The 18,511-nt window shown below is 43.5% G+C and overlaps 1 long non-coding RNA gene across 2 annotated transcripts in view; it reads right to left on the bottom strand.

The window, feature by feature from the left end:
* LOC133514522 (uncharacterized) overlaps positions 1-18,511 on the bottom strand; it is a 37,916-nt gene extending 19,405 nt beyond the window's left edge. For both annotated transcript variants that reach the window (XR_009798815.1, XR_009798819.1), the window contains exon 1: positions 18,454-18,511. This is a non-coding gene — a long non-coding RNA (uncharacterized LOC133514522). The remainder of the gene's footprint in view (positions 1-18,453) is intronic.

The following is an 18,511-nucleotide window of genomic DNA, read 5'->3' as shown; positions in this document are numbered from 1 at the left end:
ACTTACCCATCACTTCTTCATCACCCCTGTTTCCTTCGCCAACATGTCCATTGAAATCTGCACCAATCACAACTCTCTCTCTCTCTGGGATGCTCAGGACAACTTCGTTTAGTTACTTCCAAAATTTCTCTTTCAACTCAAGGTCAAATCCTACTTGTGGGGCATAGCAGCTAATCACATTATACTCAATACCCTCAATTTAAAATTTCAGCCTCATCACTCGATCTGATACTCTTTTCACCTCCAAGACATTCTTAGGTAGCTCTTCTTTTAAAATAAGCCCTACTCCATTTCTCTTCCCATCTACTCCATGATAAAATAATTTAAACCCTGCTCCTAAACTTCTAGCCATACTACCTTTCCACCTGCTCTCTTGGATGCACAAAACATCAACCTTTCTCCTAATCATCATGTCAACTAACTCCTGAGCTTTTCCTGTCAGTCACAACATTCAAAGTCCTCCCCCCTCATTATCTGTACTCCCTGACTCCCAATCGCCTCATGCTCATGTCTTCGCCCAGCCGCCTCTTGCTCATGTCGCAGCGGCGCCTGACCCCCAGCCGCCTATTGCTCAAGTCGTGGCGGTGCCTGACCCCCAGCCGCATCTTGCTCATGCCTTGGTGACGCCCGACCCCTGGCTGCCTCTTGCACATGCATCGGGGGCGCCCGTGCTTCAGCCACCTTCTGCTCCTGCCTTGGCAGCCCCCGCACCCATACCGGCTTTCGCTCATGCCTTGGTGGCGCCCGCCTCCCAGCCACCTCTCACCCATGCTTCGGCGGAGCCCACGCCCCGGCTGCCTCTTGCCCATGCTTCAGCGGTGCTTGACTAGCAGCAGCAGCCACCACCTCTTGACCATGCCTCGCCGGTGCTGGACCGGCAGCAGCAGCCGCCGCCTCTCAACCATGCCTCGGCGGGGTTTCGTCAGCAGCTGTCACCTGCTCCTGTTTGGTTCTTGTTTTGCCATTGGGACCCTCCTCCTGGAGATCCGCCCTGTAGCGACCCTGGTGCTTGGCATCCTAGCCAACCTCCTGACCTACTCAGCCAAGCTCCTCGATTTGGGTTGCCTGGACAGCCACCAGACAGACTGGGGTGGGGGCCAACCCCTTGTCGCATGCGCGTGACACTCCACGGGCATGTCATCAGGACCAACTGCTTTTCCATTTTTCATCCTCTTAAGTGCTTTGCCACTACCTGGTCCAGAACACTTGCCTCTTCTACTCTTTCTTCTATGATTTTCTTCATTCAGCAACTTCTCAAATTATTCTTTACATCTGTTTAGCACACTACTCGCACCAGTGAAGACATTTCCATCTCTATCCTTAAAGGGCTACTGTCATGAAATGGATGATTTTTAGTACGTTATTAATGAAAAAATGTCAGCCAATATGGGCCCATGTGTTTTTTCACCACAAAACATGATTTTGACGTACACAGCTTTTTGTAACTCCCGCCACGAAAATCCTCTCAATGGATTTGTTTTCGAGAAGAAGCAGGAAGTGATGTAAAGGACAGCAGCGACCCCAAATGGACTCATTTGTTTCCATTAGTTTTACCTCCGGGAAGGTAGCTCATTGTTCCTTCGTGCCAGCCAAACTGCCAGCTCATAACATTGCTTGAACACTCGGGAGAATGGATTTACCCTTCATAAGTTTGTAAGAGACCCGGTTCGTTGTGAAAAATTGATTGGACGGGTGCAGAGGACGAGATCTCCGTGGGTTCCAGGTAGGTGTGTAGCAGTTACTAACAGCTACTAAAAAAAAAATAATAGTTTGGGTCAGACCACGTAATCAGTCTCTAACAACGTAACAAAAGATCCACGTACGAAATATGTCGATATGCGCGTCGGACGACGTCGGGCTGCTGCGCGGACCGCAGTGAATCTGAAGAACCCAGCCAAGAATGCTTCACTGAGCCGCGTCGTGCAGAAATGCGCCCTGGCTCAACGGTGTTCATCGAGTACGGCGGCAGCTATGAACAACCCATTAAAAGCAGCACGGCTCGGCTCCATTATATGCCACCATGGCGCCGAAAATCAGACACCCCGGCTGAGGTGCTGCGTTCGGTGGTCACGGCTTCTGCGAAGGCTGCCCGTCGGGCTTTGCGGACGGGGGCGGCTCTGAAAAACCCAGCCGAGAATGCCTCACTGTAGTAAAGCGACCCGCCTCAACTGTGTTGCTCATTGCGTACTGCAGCGTCTGTGAACAACCCCCTAAAGCAGCACGGCTCGGCTCCGTCAATTAGCCACACCGGCCGGCTGTGATGAGGTGTGATGGCTCATCTCTGCCGCGGAAGTGGTTCGGACAGGGATGCGGTTTGGCCGTGATTGCATATCATCTGAATATGGCTCAAAACAATAGTGTAATATTGCCCCGAGGGCTCGAAACAATTGTGTAATATTGCTCCGGTAACTTCACTCGGTTGTGTGTTGTTCTCCTTTTTGAAAAGAGCTTCCATATCAGAAGGAGCGCGTTTGTCTCCCATAGTTAGGGTGCACCACGTGTTTTTATTGGCGAATATCCGGGTGACGTCACGGACGGAGGATGAAACCAACTTACTTGGATATCATGGAATGACACTTCTGCAACTTTGCGCATGGATGACGCGCTCTCTGCTCACATTAATTTTTTTGTATAGACATTGAAGTGAATAATGTTATATGTATTTTTCATTACAATATTTTAGAATGTTTATAGGGATGACACTTGGGCTATAAGTACCCTTAACTGCTGCACATCCTCCCTATCCCATGTTAATCCATCTGTCTGGCCCTAACCCTTTTCTCCTTCTTTTGTCCAACCCGGTGTACATGTCATCATATGCCTCTTGTTCAGCTTTTGGCACCTATACCTTTGCCCGACGTCACATCTCAATGTATTCCTTTCATCTCTTCTCAGTGCTCTTGGTGTCCCACTTCTTCTTCATTCACGTCTTTCCTTGTATGACTTCCTGTATTTTGGGGTTCCACCACCAAGTCTCCTCCCCTTTCCTACCAGAAGACACCCCAAGTATTCTCCTGCCAGTCTCTCTGATCACCTTGGCTGTAGTAGTTCAGTCTTCCGGGAGCTCCTCCAGTCCACTAAGAGCCTGTCTCATCTCTTACCAAAAGGCTGCGCAACATTCTTTCTTTCTCAGATTCCACCACATGGTTCTCTGCTCCACCTTTGTCTTCTTAATCTTCCTACCTACCACCACTGTCATCCCACACACCATCATCCTATGCTGTTGAGGTACACTCTTCCCTACCACTACCTTACATTCAGTAATCACCTTCAGATTACATCGTCTGCACTAAATGTAAGCCACCTGCATGCTTCCACCTCCGCTCTTGTACGTCACCATCTGTTCTTTCCTCTTCTGGAAAAAAGTGTTCAGTACCCTCATTACCATTCTTTTTGCAAAGTCACCCACCATCTGTCCCTCAAAGTTCCTTTGCTGAATGCCGTACTTACCCATCACTTCTTTATCGCCCCTGTTTCCTTCCGCAATATGTCCATTGCAATCTGCACCAATCACACCTCTGGCTGTGTCTGGGATGCTGAGAACTACTTCATCTAGTTCCTTCCAGAATTTGTCTTTCAACTGTAGGTCACATCCTACCTTTGGGGCATAGCCACTAACCATATTTTACAGTATATAACATCCTCAATTTCAAGGTTCAGCCTCATCATTCAATCTGATACTCTTTTCACCTCCAAGACTTTCTTGGCTTCCTTGAAAATAACCCATATTCCATTTCTCTTCCTATCTACTCCATGGCAAAATAATGTAAACCCTCACCCTAAACATCTCGCTTGACTACCTTTCCACCAGCTCTCTTGGATTCACAATATATAGCCCCAACATTCAAATTCCCTACACTCAGTTGTAGGCTCTCTGCATTCCTCTTCTTCTACTGACAATCCGCTTCTCTCTTCTTCTTTGTCTTCAACCCACAGTAGCTGATTTTCCACCGATGCCCTGCAGGTTAACGGTGCCAGGGGCGGGCATTGTTAACCCGGGGCGTGACCAATCCGGTGTGGGATTCTTTTGATGAACGCTTATATCTGTTTGAAAGTACCTGCTGTTAAACCTCTTCTAAAAAACAGAGCATTGGACGCTTCCCTTTTAGCAAGCCATAGACCCATCTCTCATCTCCCTTTCATAGTCAAGATTGTTGATGAAATCATTTTTAATCAACTTAGCAATTTCTTGAATTAAAAACAATTTAAATCAGGTTTCCAAACTTATCACAGGACCGAATCTGCTCTTGACAAAGTGCTCAATGATATAAGATTAAATACTGACTAAAGAAAGGTGTCAAGTTTGGTCTTGTTGGATCTCAGTGTGGCTTTTGTTACCGTATATCACAATATACCGCTGAACAGGTTGGAAACTTGGGAAGGGTTAGTTGTGATTGGTGCAGATTGTTATGGACATGTTCGTGAAGAAAATAGAGGCAATGAAGAAGTGATAGGTAGGTACGGCATCGACTAAAAGATTTTTGAGGGACAGATGCTTTTGGACTTTGCAAAAAAAATGTGATGGGAGTAGCGCACACTTTTTTCCAGAAGAGGCAGGAACATAGGGTGACCAACAAGATCGGAAGTAGAAGCACGCAGGGGGATTACATTTTGTGGATGGATGGACTGATGCCTACTGAAGGAGGTCACTGACTGTAAATTAGTGGTAGGTGAGACTGTAGCTTGACAGCATAGGATGGTGATGTGTAGGATGACTCTGGTTGAGGTGGGGGAGGGGGATTAAGAAGAAAAAGGTAGAGCAGACAACCATGTGGTGGAAGCTGAGAAAGGAAGAATATTGTCCAGCCTTTTGGAAAGAGGGGAGACGGGCTCTTGATGGACAGGAGGCGCTCCCGGAAGACTGGACTACTCCAGCCAAGGTGATCAGAGAGACAGGTAGGAGAGTACTTTGGATGTCTTCTGGTAGGAAAGGGTAGAAGCCGACATGGTGGAGGAATCTCAAAATATAGGAAGTCATACAAGGAAAGAGGTTAGCGAAGAAAAAGTGGGACATTGAGAGGACTGAGGAGAGGCGAAAGGAATACATTGAGATGTGACGAAGGGCAAAAGGTAGAGGTGGCGAAAGCTAAAGAAGAGCCATATGACAACATGTACACCATGTTGGACACGAAAGAAGGGGGAAAGGATTTCTACAGGTTGCTCAGACAGAGGGATAGAGATGGGAAGGATGTGCAACAGGTAAGGGTTGAATACAGATAGAGATGGAAATGTATTGAGTGGTGCTAGTAATGGACTAAATAGATGGAAAGAATATTTTGAGAAGTTGATGAATGAAGAAAATGAGAGAAGGAAAAGTAGAAGAGGCAAGTGTGATGGACCAGGAAGTGGTTATTCCTATCACTGATGGTGAGTGTGGTAAGGAAGTGAAGAAACGGGTCCAAGCAGGTTGGAACAGCTGGCAGAAGGTGTCTGGTGTGTTATGTGACAGAAGAGTCTCTGTTAGGATGAAGGGCAAAGTTTATAAAACAGTGATGGGTCCAGCCATGATGTATGGATTAGAGATGGTGGCACTGAAGAGATGACAGGAAGCAGAGCTGGAGGTGGCAGAATGTTTTGGAGACAAGGGACAAGAGAGCAGACTTTGATGGTAAGGACATGTCCAGAGGCGAGAGAGTGAGTATATTGATAAAAGGGTCTGAGGATGCAGCTGCTAGGGAAGAGAGAGAGACAGAGAGAGGAAGACCAAAGAGAAGGTTGATGGATGTTGTGAGGGAAGACATTGGGGCAGTTGGTGTTTGAGAGGAAGATGCAGGAGATAGGTTCACATGGAAAAAGATGACGCACTGTGGCGACCCCTAATGGGACAAGCCAAAAGGAAAAAAAAAAGATTACCCTCATATGCTTTGCTGTGTTCAACTGTCCCATGCAAAATGACCAACTTTTCCACGACTGCAGAGTAAAAAGGATGCATTTAAGTTCTTTAACATGGTACCATTTGATTTTGCGAAATTGGTTAGTACCAACAGAAGTAGCGACTTTGATACCCGTCTCCTTTCTTGCTTAATTTCTGACTTCAGAGAAGCACAATGAAGCCACCTAGATTTGTGTAAACATTTTTTTTAATTTGCTTTTGTAACCCGGTTAAAAGTTGGTACAGGTAAAATTTCAGTATGCGAGAGTAGCAATTAGGTTATAGGTTTTCTTTCTGCAATGTGGTGGAATATCTGTTAAACTGTGTGTGCTTACTTTATTTTCTTTTGGAGGGATTTGTATTTAAATGTGTTTGATTCATTTGTGCAAAAGAAATACTTTTGTTTGTCATTTTATTGTTGTAACCATTGATTAAGAAGAAGAGGAAGTGACGTGTTGAGGAGATGCGGGAAAAGAGAGAAAAAAAAGGCTCAATGGAGTGCAAGGTACAAGTGGTTGTTGGAGGGCAACAAAAGGACAAAGAAAGTGAACGGTGGATATTTATCAAAAGTTGATTGACGTGTTCGACAAGGACTGTTGAAAGTTTAACTGGGATAGTGTGGACCGTGAGGACGCCGAACAGAGGAAAAACCACCTTCACCTTTCTTCACTCCTGCCTTGGGAAGCACCGCAGTGACATTGGGGTTTGAATTTCGTTTGCTTGCCAGGTATATTCATTTGTTTGGGCCCTTAGCTTAGCATGTGTGCATTGTGTACCTGTTATAATGACTTTGTTTATGTGACTTGTGTATTCATGTTTGATTTTCCATCCTTTATTTTGTTATTAAATGTTCACACTTTTTGTTACATAACCACGTGTATTATTTGACTATCGGCAAGACAGTTAGAAGTGGGGAGTTTATATGATAGATGGGTTATCTACATTAGTTAACCTTTACTCACAAGGGAAATATTATTTCAGAGACTTTTTGATTGAGAATTAAATGCACAAGTAAATAGTAAAGTTGTAATAGATATTTAGAGTAATTACTATAGAGTTAATTTATTAGTTTACTACTTTGGAGTGAGGAAAGAACTCAGGTGGCTACCTCGTCGAAGTATTTTATATAGAGAGCCGCTACACTTTGAATCTTCCCATTCCTGTTCAAAAATAGAAAAACATTGTTAGCTGACTTAAATTAAGGCATTGAAGCATTTCATGGTATCTTCTTTTTATCATGACATGACTCGTAGGTTTGTGAAGCAACGTGCACTCTTAACTTTGATTTACTTCTCAAACTATCACCATTAACAGTTTGCAGTGGGAATTGTTCACGAGTGTGTCCTTAGGTAACAAAGAGTAGCTCGGGACATCTGGCTCAGAGTATAATGTCAGTTCAGGGCCCAGGTTACTGGAGATGACCTATGTCCAGAAATTGTACATGACCGGCTTTGAACCTCCTAAGGCCTAGGGTAATCAATCACTAAAAGGAATTTATCTCTACAAACACTTGGTCAAGAGCAACTGTGGGAAGTTAATAGAGGCAGAGGCGCTTGTTCGTGTTTACTATTCAAATGGAAAAGAAAGGGCAGGTAGAAACAAAAGGTTTTGAGAGAAGTATCATTAATTTGAATGGCTGCGAAACTGGACCCATTTCTAAGGGACAATGAACGTTGCTTCCGACAGGAAAAATGCATTCATGTTCAGCTTTTGCAAGAATATTCAATTAGACCAATAGAAGATTCTCTGAGAGGAAAAAAAGATAATCAAGGTAAGCATTTTTTTCAACTTTTTAAAGTGGTCTAATGTAATTCAAATATATTTTCATATTCAGTAAAAGTTTTATAGTACTATACAGGAATATACTATGCACTACTATACTATACTAAAGCACTATATCGTAAAGAGTAAAGTGATTTAAAATAGTAATAATGTCAAAAAATCTTTTGAGAAAATGTGGTTACTCTGACAATGTTTTGATTCTAAGAAAACAGTAGATTAAAATGTATGTAATGTAATAATGTTATAATTGGTGTAAACACCTTTACGTACATATATGATTGCCTATAAATATTAGAGTCTGAGAAGCAAAGCCTATCTGAAAATTTTCAGTTACGTTTCATAAGATGGAGTGTAGGGGTTTTCACTAATGCATTGTGTCCCAGCACCTTGACTTTTATATTGTTACAGTTTTAGTTTTTTTTTTACTGGAAATTTTAAACTGATATGAATATATATATTTTTAACTCAATATTATATTTTGAAAACAAATATTAAGAAGGCAAAAATTATTTAATAAGCATGAACACTGTCCACCCAGACAACAGATTGTTGCAGTATTGATAGATGCTTCTCTGTCTGATAAACACTTAGCAAAACATGACATTCATTTAAAGTCCAAACAAGATTAGTGCACGTCAAGGACATCACCTCACTGAAAAGTTAAACTGGTATCAAGCCTTCTTTGCACTCAGATTTGCCTCAAAAAGCCTGGCTCACACCAGCTGTTGCTAGTTAATCACAGCTACTTGCAACCCACTCACACCTATTACTGTGAGGATGTCAATAATTTTCTGTGGTCTCTGAGATGCTAAAATTAATTTGAAAGGATTTTGCCAGTGAAGGAAAGCATTTAAATGATCAGTATGATGACACATATGAAGATCTGTTACAATCGCAATGGAAAGTTTGAAATAACACAAAAAGAACATGAATATAAAAATAAATGACGGTGGTACTCAAATTCAATTATAATGATATTTATCTTACAGTATCAATGGAACTGTTGGTGCCTGGGATATGAAAAACATATTGTTGAAATTGGTTTGATATAACAATGTCAAGACAAAGCAAACTGAGATGTTGGATCTTTTCCAACTCCAGAAATTGTGGAGTCCTAAAATCAGAAAAGGGATTTAATCATAAAAACAGTCTCTATGCAAAAGTTGGCTTGTTTGATTTTTTTTCAAGTTGTTATAGAAATGAGGAAAATCTCTTTACGCTCACAAAACTGCACTGACAGTCTGTTGTTGTCAGGGACGTATGGCTCAGGTGGTAGGGTTGTCATTTCTAAAATCGAAGGTTGTGTGTTTGATCCCCAGCCTCCTTAACCATGTACAGTACAAGTATCCTTGAGCAAGACACTGAACCCCAAAGTTGCTCCTGATACTGTGTCATCAGTAGGTGGATGTGGACACACTGTTAAAGCACTTTGAGTACATTAGGTAGATGTTCTATACAAAAGAAATTCCATTCATCATTAGTTGTACAGGATCTGGACAAAAAAAATCCCAGTCACCACCCGTAGTGAAATAAGCAACTACAGGTATGTGATTATAATAAGTAATTAATGCAACCATCAGGATATTTTAGCTTAACACCAATAAACAATTTGTAGTCTCTCACTTCTTAAACTTAGGACATCAAAACAGTCAAACTAAAGCCTTAATACTTGTACATTTCAAAATATCCATCCACTATCCATCTATTTTCAACACTGCTTATGCTGGATAGGGTCACAGGGCAGTGGAGCCTATCCAAGCTAACTTTGGGTGAAAGGCTGACCACACCCTGAACTGGTCGCCATTCAGCCGCTGGGTACTGTTTCAGAATACACAGTATAATGCAAAGCAAAACAAATTTATTTGTATAGCGCATTTTATACACAAGGTAACTCATTATGCTTTACATAAAAGGCTTTAAAAAGACTTCAATACAAAAAGATGAAACATTTAAAATGGGGAAAAAAAACAATAAAACGACAACAAAAATGTGTCCATCCATCACTTTTCTTTTGTCGCTTATCCTCACGAGGATTGCGGGCAGTGCTGGAGCCTTTCCCAGCTGTCAACAGGCAGGAGGCGGGGTACACCCTGAAGTGGTTGCCAGCCAAAAGATACTTTTCACTGATGTCACGCCGAACATGTGTTTGTTCTGGACGGCAAGATCGTGTCTGCATATCATGGCTAGGAAGCGATAAATGTATACTGTAATGTTTTGGCTACGGTTATTGTCTGATCTTTTATCTTGAAAGTCATTTGACAAACGAACACTGTAACCAGAAGTGATTGAGGCACTTATGCTGGTGTAACGAATAAACAAAGAAGAAAGAAAGAAGCCACATGTGAAACTCGAGAACATTGTCTCAAAGTCAGTGGGAGGAGTTGGGGGGACCCACGTTAGTGTTTCAATGACCCCACAACTCACTAGTAAACATACAAAGTCTTGGTACCAAACCAACAAAGTTAATGTCATTGAGTGGAACATCCCAAATCCCGAACCTTAATCCAATCAAGAATTTGTGGGATGACATCAAAAATGCTGTTTCTGAAGCAAAACTAAGAAATGTAAATGAATTTTGGAATAAGAACTTAACGGTGCCACAAGTTGGTTAACTCCATGCCACACAGATGTGTAGCAATTATTAAAAAAATGGTGGTCCATCCATCCATCCATCCATCCATCCATTTTCTTAGCGTCTTATCCTCACGAGGGTCACGGGACATGGAAAAGCCCCAATGGTAACAATAGGATCATGGACTACTTCCTGCCAACGATGAAGGGGTTTTCACGGATTACAGCAGCCTAAACCCCTGTGATTGGCTGGCAACCAGTTCAGGGTGTACACTGCCTCCTGCCCATTGACAGCTGGGATAGGCTCCAACACTCCCCGCAACCCTCGTGAGTCTTCTTCTTTTCCTTTCGGCTTGTCCCGTTAGGGGTCGCCACAGCGTGTCATCTTTTGCCATCTTAGCCTATCTCCTGCATCTTCCTCTCTAACCCCAACTGCCCTCATGTCTTCCCTCACCACATCCATAAACCTTCTCTTTGGTCTTCCTCTCGCTCTTTTGCCTGGCAGCTCCATCCTCAGCATCCTTCTACCAATATACTCACTCTCTCGCCTCTGAACATGTCCAAACCATCGAAGTCTGCTCTCTCGAATCTTGTCTCCAAAACATCCAGCTTTGGCTGTCCCTCTAATGAGCTCATTTCTAAACCTATCCAACCTGGTCACTCCGAGCGAGAACCTCAACATCTTCATTTCTGCCACCTCCAGTTCAGCTTCCTGTTGTTTCTTCAGTGCCACCGTCTCTAATCCGTACATCATGGCCGGCCTCACCACTGTTTTGTAAACTTTGCCCTTCATTCTAGCAGACACTCTTCTGTCACATAACACACCAGACACCTTTCGCCAGCTGTTCCAACCTGCTTGGACCCGTTTCTTCACTTCCTGACCACACTCTCCATTGCTCTGTATTGTTGACCCCAAGTATTTGAAGTCGTCGACCCTCGCTATCTCTTCTCCCTGTAGCCTCACTCTTCCCCCTCTACTTTTCTCATTCACGCACATATATTCTGTTTTACTTCGACTAATCTTCATTCCTCTCCTTTCCAGTGCATGTCTCCATCTTTCCAATTGTTCCTCTGCATGCTCCCTGCTTTCACTGCATATGACAATATCATCTGCGAACATCATGGTCCAAGAGGATTCCAGTCTAACCTCATCTGTCAGCCTATCCATTACCACTGCAAACAGGAAGGGGCTCAGAGCTGATCCCTGATGCAGTCCCACCTCCACCTTAAATTCCTCTGTCACACCTAAGGCACACCTCACCATTGTTCTGCTGCCATCATACATGTCCTGTACTATTTTAACATACTTCTCTCCCACACCAGACTTACGCATGCAGTACCACAGTTCCTCTCTTGGTACTCTGTCATAGGCTTTCTCTAGATCCACAAAGACACAATGTAGCTCCTTCTGACCTTCTCTGTACTTTTCCACGAGCATCCTCAAGGCAAATAATGCATCTGTGGTACTCTTTCTAGGCATGAAACCATACTGTTGCTCGCAGATACTTACTTCTGTCCTGAGTCTAGCCTCCACTACTCTTTCCCATAACTTCATTGTGTGGCTCATCAACTTTATTCCTCTATAGTTCCCACAGCTCTGAACATCCCCTTTGTTCTTAAAAATGGGAACTAGAACACTTTTCCTCCATTCTTCAGGCATCTTTTCGCCCGCTAGTATTCTGTTGAATAAGTTGGTCAAAAACTCCACAGCCATCTCTCCAAATTGCTTCCATACCTCTACCGGTATGTCATCAGGACCAACTGCCTTTCCAGTTTTCATCCTTTGTAGTGCCTTTCTGACTTCCCCCTTAGTAATCATTTCCACTTCCTGGTCCTTCACTCATGCCTCTTCAACTCTTCCTTCTCTCTCATTTTCTTCATTCATCAACTTCTCAAAGTATTCTTTCCATCTATTTAGTACACTACCGGCACCAGTCAACACATGTCCATCTCTATCCTTAATCACCCTGACCTGCTGCACATCCTTCCCATCTCTATCCCTCTGTCTGGCCAACCTGTAGAGATCCTTTTCTCCTTCTTTCGTGCCCAACCTGGTGTACATGTCTTCATATGCCTCTTGTTTAGCCTTTGCCACCTCTACCTTTGCCCTACGTCGCATCTCGATGTACTCCTTTCGCCTCTCCTCAGTCCTCTCAGTATCCCACTTCTTCTTCGCTAATCTCTTTCCTTTTATGACTCCCTGTATTTTGGGGTTCCACCACCAAGTCTCCTTCTCCCCTTTCCTACCAGATGACACACCAAGTACTCTCCTGCCTGTCTCTCTGATCACCTTGGCTGTCGTCGTCCAGTCTTCCGGGAGCTTCGGTTGTCCATCGAGAGCCTGTCTCACCTCTTTCCGGAAGGCCGCACAACATTCTTCCTTTTTCAGCTTCCACCACATGGTTCTCTGCTCTACCTTTGTCTTCTTAATCTTCCTACCCACCACCAGAATCATCCTACATACTACCATCCTATGCTGTCGAGCTACACTCTCCCCTACCACTACTTTACAGTCAGTAACCTCCTTCAGATTACATCGTCTGCACAAAATATAATCTACCTGCGTGGTTCTACCTCCGCTCTTGTACGTCACTATATGTTCCTCCCTCTTCTGGAAATAAGTGTTCACTACAGCCATCTCCATCCTTTTTGCAAAGTCCACCACCATCTGCCCTTCAAAGTTCCTTTCCTGGATGCCGTACTTACCCATCACTTCTTCATCGCCCCTGTTTCCTTTACCAATATGTCCATTACAATCTGCACCAATCACAACTCTCTCGCTGTCTGGGATGCTCAGAACTACTTCATCTAGTTCCTTCCAGAATTTCTCTTTCAACTCTAGGTCACATCCTACCTGTGGTGCATAGCCGCTAACCACATTATACATAACACCCTCAATTTCAAATTTTAGTCTCATCACTCAATCTGATACTCTTGAGTATAAGCAGCAAAGAAAATGGATGGATGGATATATATATATATATATATATATATATATTGCAAGTTCTCTCACTTAGAATTCATGGAAAGGTCTGAAATGATTTATTTCTGTGATACAGCTGCAAATAAGTCTTTGAACACCTGAGAAAACCAATGTTTCTATTTGGTACGGTAGCCTATGTTTGCAATTACAGAGGTTAAACGTTTCCTGTAGTTGTTCACCAGGTTTGCCCACACTGCAGGAAGGATTTGGGCCCACTCCTCCACACAGATCTCTAGATCAGACAGGTTTCTGGGCTGTGGCTGAGAAACACGGAGTTTCAGCTCCCTCCAAAGATTTTCTCTTGGGTTTAGGTCTGGAGACTGGCTAGGCCAAGCCAGAACTTTGATATGCTTCTTACAGAGCCACTCCTTGGTTTTTCTGGCTGCGTGCTTCGGGTCATTGCATGGTTGAAAGACCCAGCCACGACCCAGATTCAATGCTCTGACTGAGGGAAAATCCCCCAAATCTCACAATACATGGCCATCGTCATCCTCTCTTTAATACAGTGCAGTCATCCTGTCCATTGTGCAGAAAAACACCCCCAAAGCACGATGCTATCAACCCCATGCTTCACAGTAGGGATGGTGTTCTTGGGATGGAACTCATCATTCGTCTTCCTCCAAACATGGTGGATGGAATTATGACCAAAAAGTTACATTTTGGTCTCATCTGACCAAAAAACTTTACCCCATGACTCTTCTGTATCATCCAAATGGTCGTCCGCAAACTTAAGACAGGCCTTGATATGTACTGGATTCAGCAGGGGAACCTTCCGTGCCATGCATGATTTTAACCCATGACGTCTTCATGTATTACCAACAGTCACCTTGGAATCGGTGGTCCCAGCTTTATTCAGTTCATTGACCATGTCCTGTCGTGTAGTCCTGGGCTGATTCCTCACCTTACAAGTTTGAGTCTTACTGATTGTATGGGGTGGACATGTGTCTTTATGCAGCTAACGACCTCACACAGGTGCATCTGATTCAGGATATTACATGGAGTGAAGGTGGACTTTTAAAGTTGGACTAACAGGTCTTTGAGGGTCAGAATTCTATCTGATGGACAGGTGTTCAAATACTTATTTGCAGCTATATCACACAAATAAATTGTTAAAAAATCATACATTATGATTTCTGGATTTTTCTTTTTAGATTATCTCTCTCACAGTGGACATGGACCGAGATGAAAATTTCAGACCCTTCCATGGTTTCGAAGTGGGAGAACTTGAAATATATTAGGGTGTTCAAATACTTATTTTCTTCTCCATTGGCCTCCAATCAGCTCTCACCAACCTGATGACCAAAGACTCACATGCTGTTCATTGACTTCAGCTCAGCATTCAACACCATCATCCCCCAGCAGCTCATCCACAAACGAGAATGGCTGGGACTCAACACCTCCCTGTGCAACTGCTTGGACTTCTTGATGGGGAGAACCAGGCAGTTCCCTATATCCATTCATCCATTTTCTCTGCCGCTTCTCCTCACAAGGGTCATGGGACTGCTGGAGCCTATCCCAACTGTTACCGGGTAGGAGGGAGCGTACACCCTGAAACGGTTGCAAGCCAATTGCAGGGCACATGGAGATAGACAACAGTCGCACTCACAAACACACCGAGGGGGAATTTCGAGTCTGCAATTAATGCATATTTTTGGGATGTGGGAGGAAACTGGAGTGCCTGGAGAAAAAACATGCAGGTACGGGGAGAACATGCAAACTCAGTCTGACTGCTGTTCAGGCCACCCAAAGTGAGCTGCTTGGCTGGACATTTCAGGAGGTCGGCCAGGACGCTGAGCACCAGGCTCATTAAAGGGCCATACACTCGGATGTCCATGGAGCCAAACCCATCACAAACCAGGAGACAGGTAACAGGGCCAGGCGGCGGCCACCAGTTGAGCGCCCTGAGTGCCTAGAGAAAACCCACTGAGGCACGGGGTGGTGGTTCAAATACTTCTTTGGAGCTGTATCACACAAATAAATTGTTTAAAAAAATCATACATTGTGATTTCTGGATTTTTCTTTTTAGATTATCTCTCTCACTGTGGACATGCACCTACGATGAAAATTTCAGACCCTTCCATGGTTTCTAAGTGGGAGAACTTGCAATATAGCAGGGTGTTCAAATACTTATTTTCTTCAGTGTGTATTGTGCAACCAAGAGAGCAGGTGGAAACGTAGTAAGGCTAGAAGTTTAGGAGCAGGGTTTAAATTATTTTACCATGGAGTGGATGGGAAGAGAAATGGAGTATGGGTTATTTTCAAGGAAGAGCTGGCTAAGAATGTCACGGAGGTGAAAAGAGTATCAGATCGAGTGTGAGGCTTACATTTTAAATTGAGGGTGTTATGTATAATGTGATTAGCGGCTCTGCCCCACAGGTAGCATCTGACCTAGTGTTGAAAGAGAAATTCTAGTAGGAACTAAATGAATTAGTTCTGAGCATCCCATACAGCAGGGGTCAGGAACTTTTTCGACTGAGAGAGCCATAAATGCCAAATATTTTAAAACGTAATTTCAAAAGAGCCATGCAATATTTAAAAAACAAAATACATGTGTATTTGCGCATTTATGTAGACCTAACAATTTTAGAGTACAATAAAGTTCTTTTAAATAACATTATGATCTTGCTAACCAATGATGACAAAAGCACTTCTTATCATTAATGCGACTTGAGGTGCTTCCTGGTTTTGCTAATGGCTTGATCGTCTGTTTTATACATTGTCAGATTAAGCTTCACGCAGGTGTTGAGATTTCCATCTGTTAATCGTGAACATAATTCAATTTGATTTTCCATCATGTGGGTAGGATGACGAACAGTTCTAGCCGACAAAGGCATGTCTTTTATTTGTTTGATTATCTTGTCTTTATGCGAAGTTGGCAAAATGTTGATTGGCAACATTGAGTATGAATGCTTTGGCATACTCCCCATCTGTGAAATTTAAACACACAGCAGAACCCTCCATCTCCACAAAGGCTGTCCAGTCTTGTTGAAAACTTCAGGTCTCCTCATATTTTTTTCTTTGAGAGATCTTTATCAAAAGCATTTCCATAATTAGTTGTTCTGACACAATCAACGTTAGACCCTTGTGGACCTATGGACATCGACTACCACGCAAAAATTACGGCAACCCACTAGGCCAAACTGTCTCTACGTCATTTGCGTTGCCTCCCACACTAAACGACGGAAACCCCACTAGGACAAACCTTCTCTGTACAACAGAAATCACATGTACAGTATGTCATTATGAGGGCCCCGCGAGCCATATGGAACCACCAAAAGAGCCAGGTATGGCTCGCGAGAAAATAGGTTCCCGAGCCCTGCCATACAAAGAGGAGTTGTGATTGGTGCAGATTGTAATGGACATGTTGGTAAAGGAAAACAGGGAGGATGAAGAAGTAATGGGTAATGGCCCCGTCACACCATGACGTTCTGGTCAGCGTTCTATAGCGTTTGAGAAAACGTTGGTAGTCGTCCATGGTCGCCGAGATAGCTCCAGAAGAGCGTTGTTTGAATGCTAGTGAACGTCAATGATCGCTGGGAATCGGCGGAGAACGCCGGTCCGGAAAAAAAGTTATGAACATGCACAAAAGTTCTCACCGAGACCAGTGTTCATCAACGTTTAATTTTAAATGCGGCAGAACATTCAAGATCGTCTGTGGAAGGTTTTACTAAGGTTCGCCGAGCGTTCCACACGTTTGGCTATCATTAGTCAGTCGTAACTCTAGCTTTACTTGGTTGTTACTTAATCGTTTGCTTTCCAGTGAACGACTCACCGGTGACCTGTCAACGACCACTGAACAATACCCTAAGCGCACACAGCATGTAACTAAAGTGAAACGAACGCCGTTTGGCATCCATTGAGGGTCATTCGAGCATTTCCCGAATTTCCATGCATATGGGTATAGAAACCGATGCTTTGTAAGCAAAGTCCATTTAACATTAAGCTACAGTAGAGAGCACCTACTATGGAAGATCCAGAAAGCAGCAGTTCGTTTTCACGGAAAATCTCCACCAGACTATCCTAAACAGCCCGGTCCAGGATCCTGCAATCCTTTCTCTGCGTCTTTTGTCTCTTTGTCGGACCGTCCTCACTGGGGTTTGCAAGGCGTTTAGGGTCCCCAGGGGGTGTCACATGGTGCGTGACTTCGCGGACATGCTCTTCCTCCTGCTGTTGTTTTTCCTCCAAACACATTACTCGTGATGAAAGAGGCTTAGCTTTCTTACTAGCAGCGCTAGTTGCTGAAGTCCGCGCCCTGACTTTTTTTCTTCTCGGCAACATGATGCTCACTGTTCTAACTCACGACAACAACTGAAGTGACTATGAACTTTCCAATGGTTTAGTGCCGGTTCCACTGTAAAAATTACACGCCAGCAAAAAACTTTTCTGTCGTTATTCACCCATTGGTCACACGCTCAACACGCTGGTCTTATGTTGACAAATCGCTTGTCGTACCCCAATGACGCGTTTGGACACGCTAATGGTTTTTAGGGGTATCTTATTTGGTTGCTGTTACACGCTTTTCGTGCGTAAGACACGCTTTTAGTGCGTTAGACACACGTTAAGTCATGCGTTGGACACACATTAATCACACGCCAGATGTGTCATGTGCGTTTGAGAACGCTGAAAAAGAGAACGATTAAATGTTCAGAGGACGTTGACCAGAACGTCATGGTGTAACGGAGCCTTAAGTATGGCATCCAGGAAAGGATCTTTGAGGGACAGATGGTGGTGGACTGTGCAAAATGGATAGAAATGGCTGTAGTGAACACTTTTTTCCAGAAGAGACAAGAACATAGAGAGACCTACAAGAGCAGCAGTAGAAGCACGCAGACAAAAAGAGAGGAAATATATCAGAAAAACAAATAACATGTGATTCACATCGTACCAGATGAAAAGAATATTTTAAAAAAACTTGCATAAACTCAAATATCTGTATTATAAAGGAGAACATTCACAGATGTTCACAGATTTCACAATTACTCTCAAAACTCTGCAACATGAAGAACACGGTCACCACGCGGCTTCTGCTAACACTCATTCGCACTGAACAAACCACATGGTGCTCAGCAACGCACACATGGCAACCTCGCCACTCCTCTCCAACTAGCAAGTTTATGCTTAAAATCAATTAAACTTATTCAACACTGCGCCTCTGTGACGACACCCGCTTTGCAAACGTTTTAAACTTATATTCACATTCTACAACAAAACAATCAAAATATGTGGAGGACAACAAAATGCATACCTTACACCCAGAAGTTTCACAAACAAGAGGAAGTAGTTCCTCCCGCCACACGATAACT

This window comes from Syngnathoides biaculeatus, chromosome 1 (genome assembly GCF_019802595.1).
Source record: "Syngnathoides biaculeatus isolate LvHL_M chromosome 1, ASM1980259v1, whole genome shotgun sequence".
Classification (NCBI taxonomy): domain Eukaryota; kingdom Metazoa; phylum Chordata; class Actinopteri; order Syngnathiformes; family Syngnathidae; genus Syngnathoides; species Syngnathoides biaculeatus.
The sequence above is the reverse complement of the archived record's forward strand: the minus strand, read 5'-3'. Positions and strand labels throughout refer to the sequence as shown.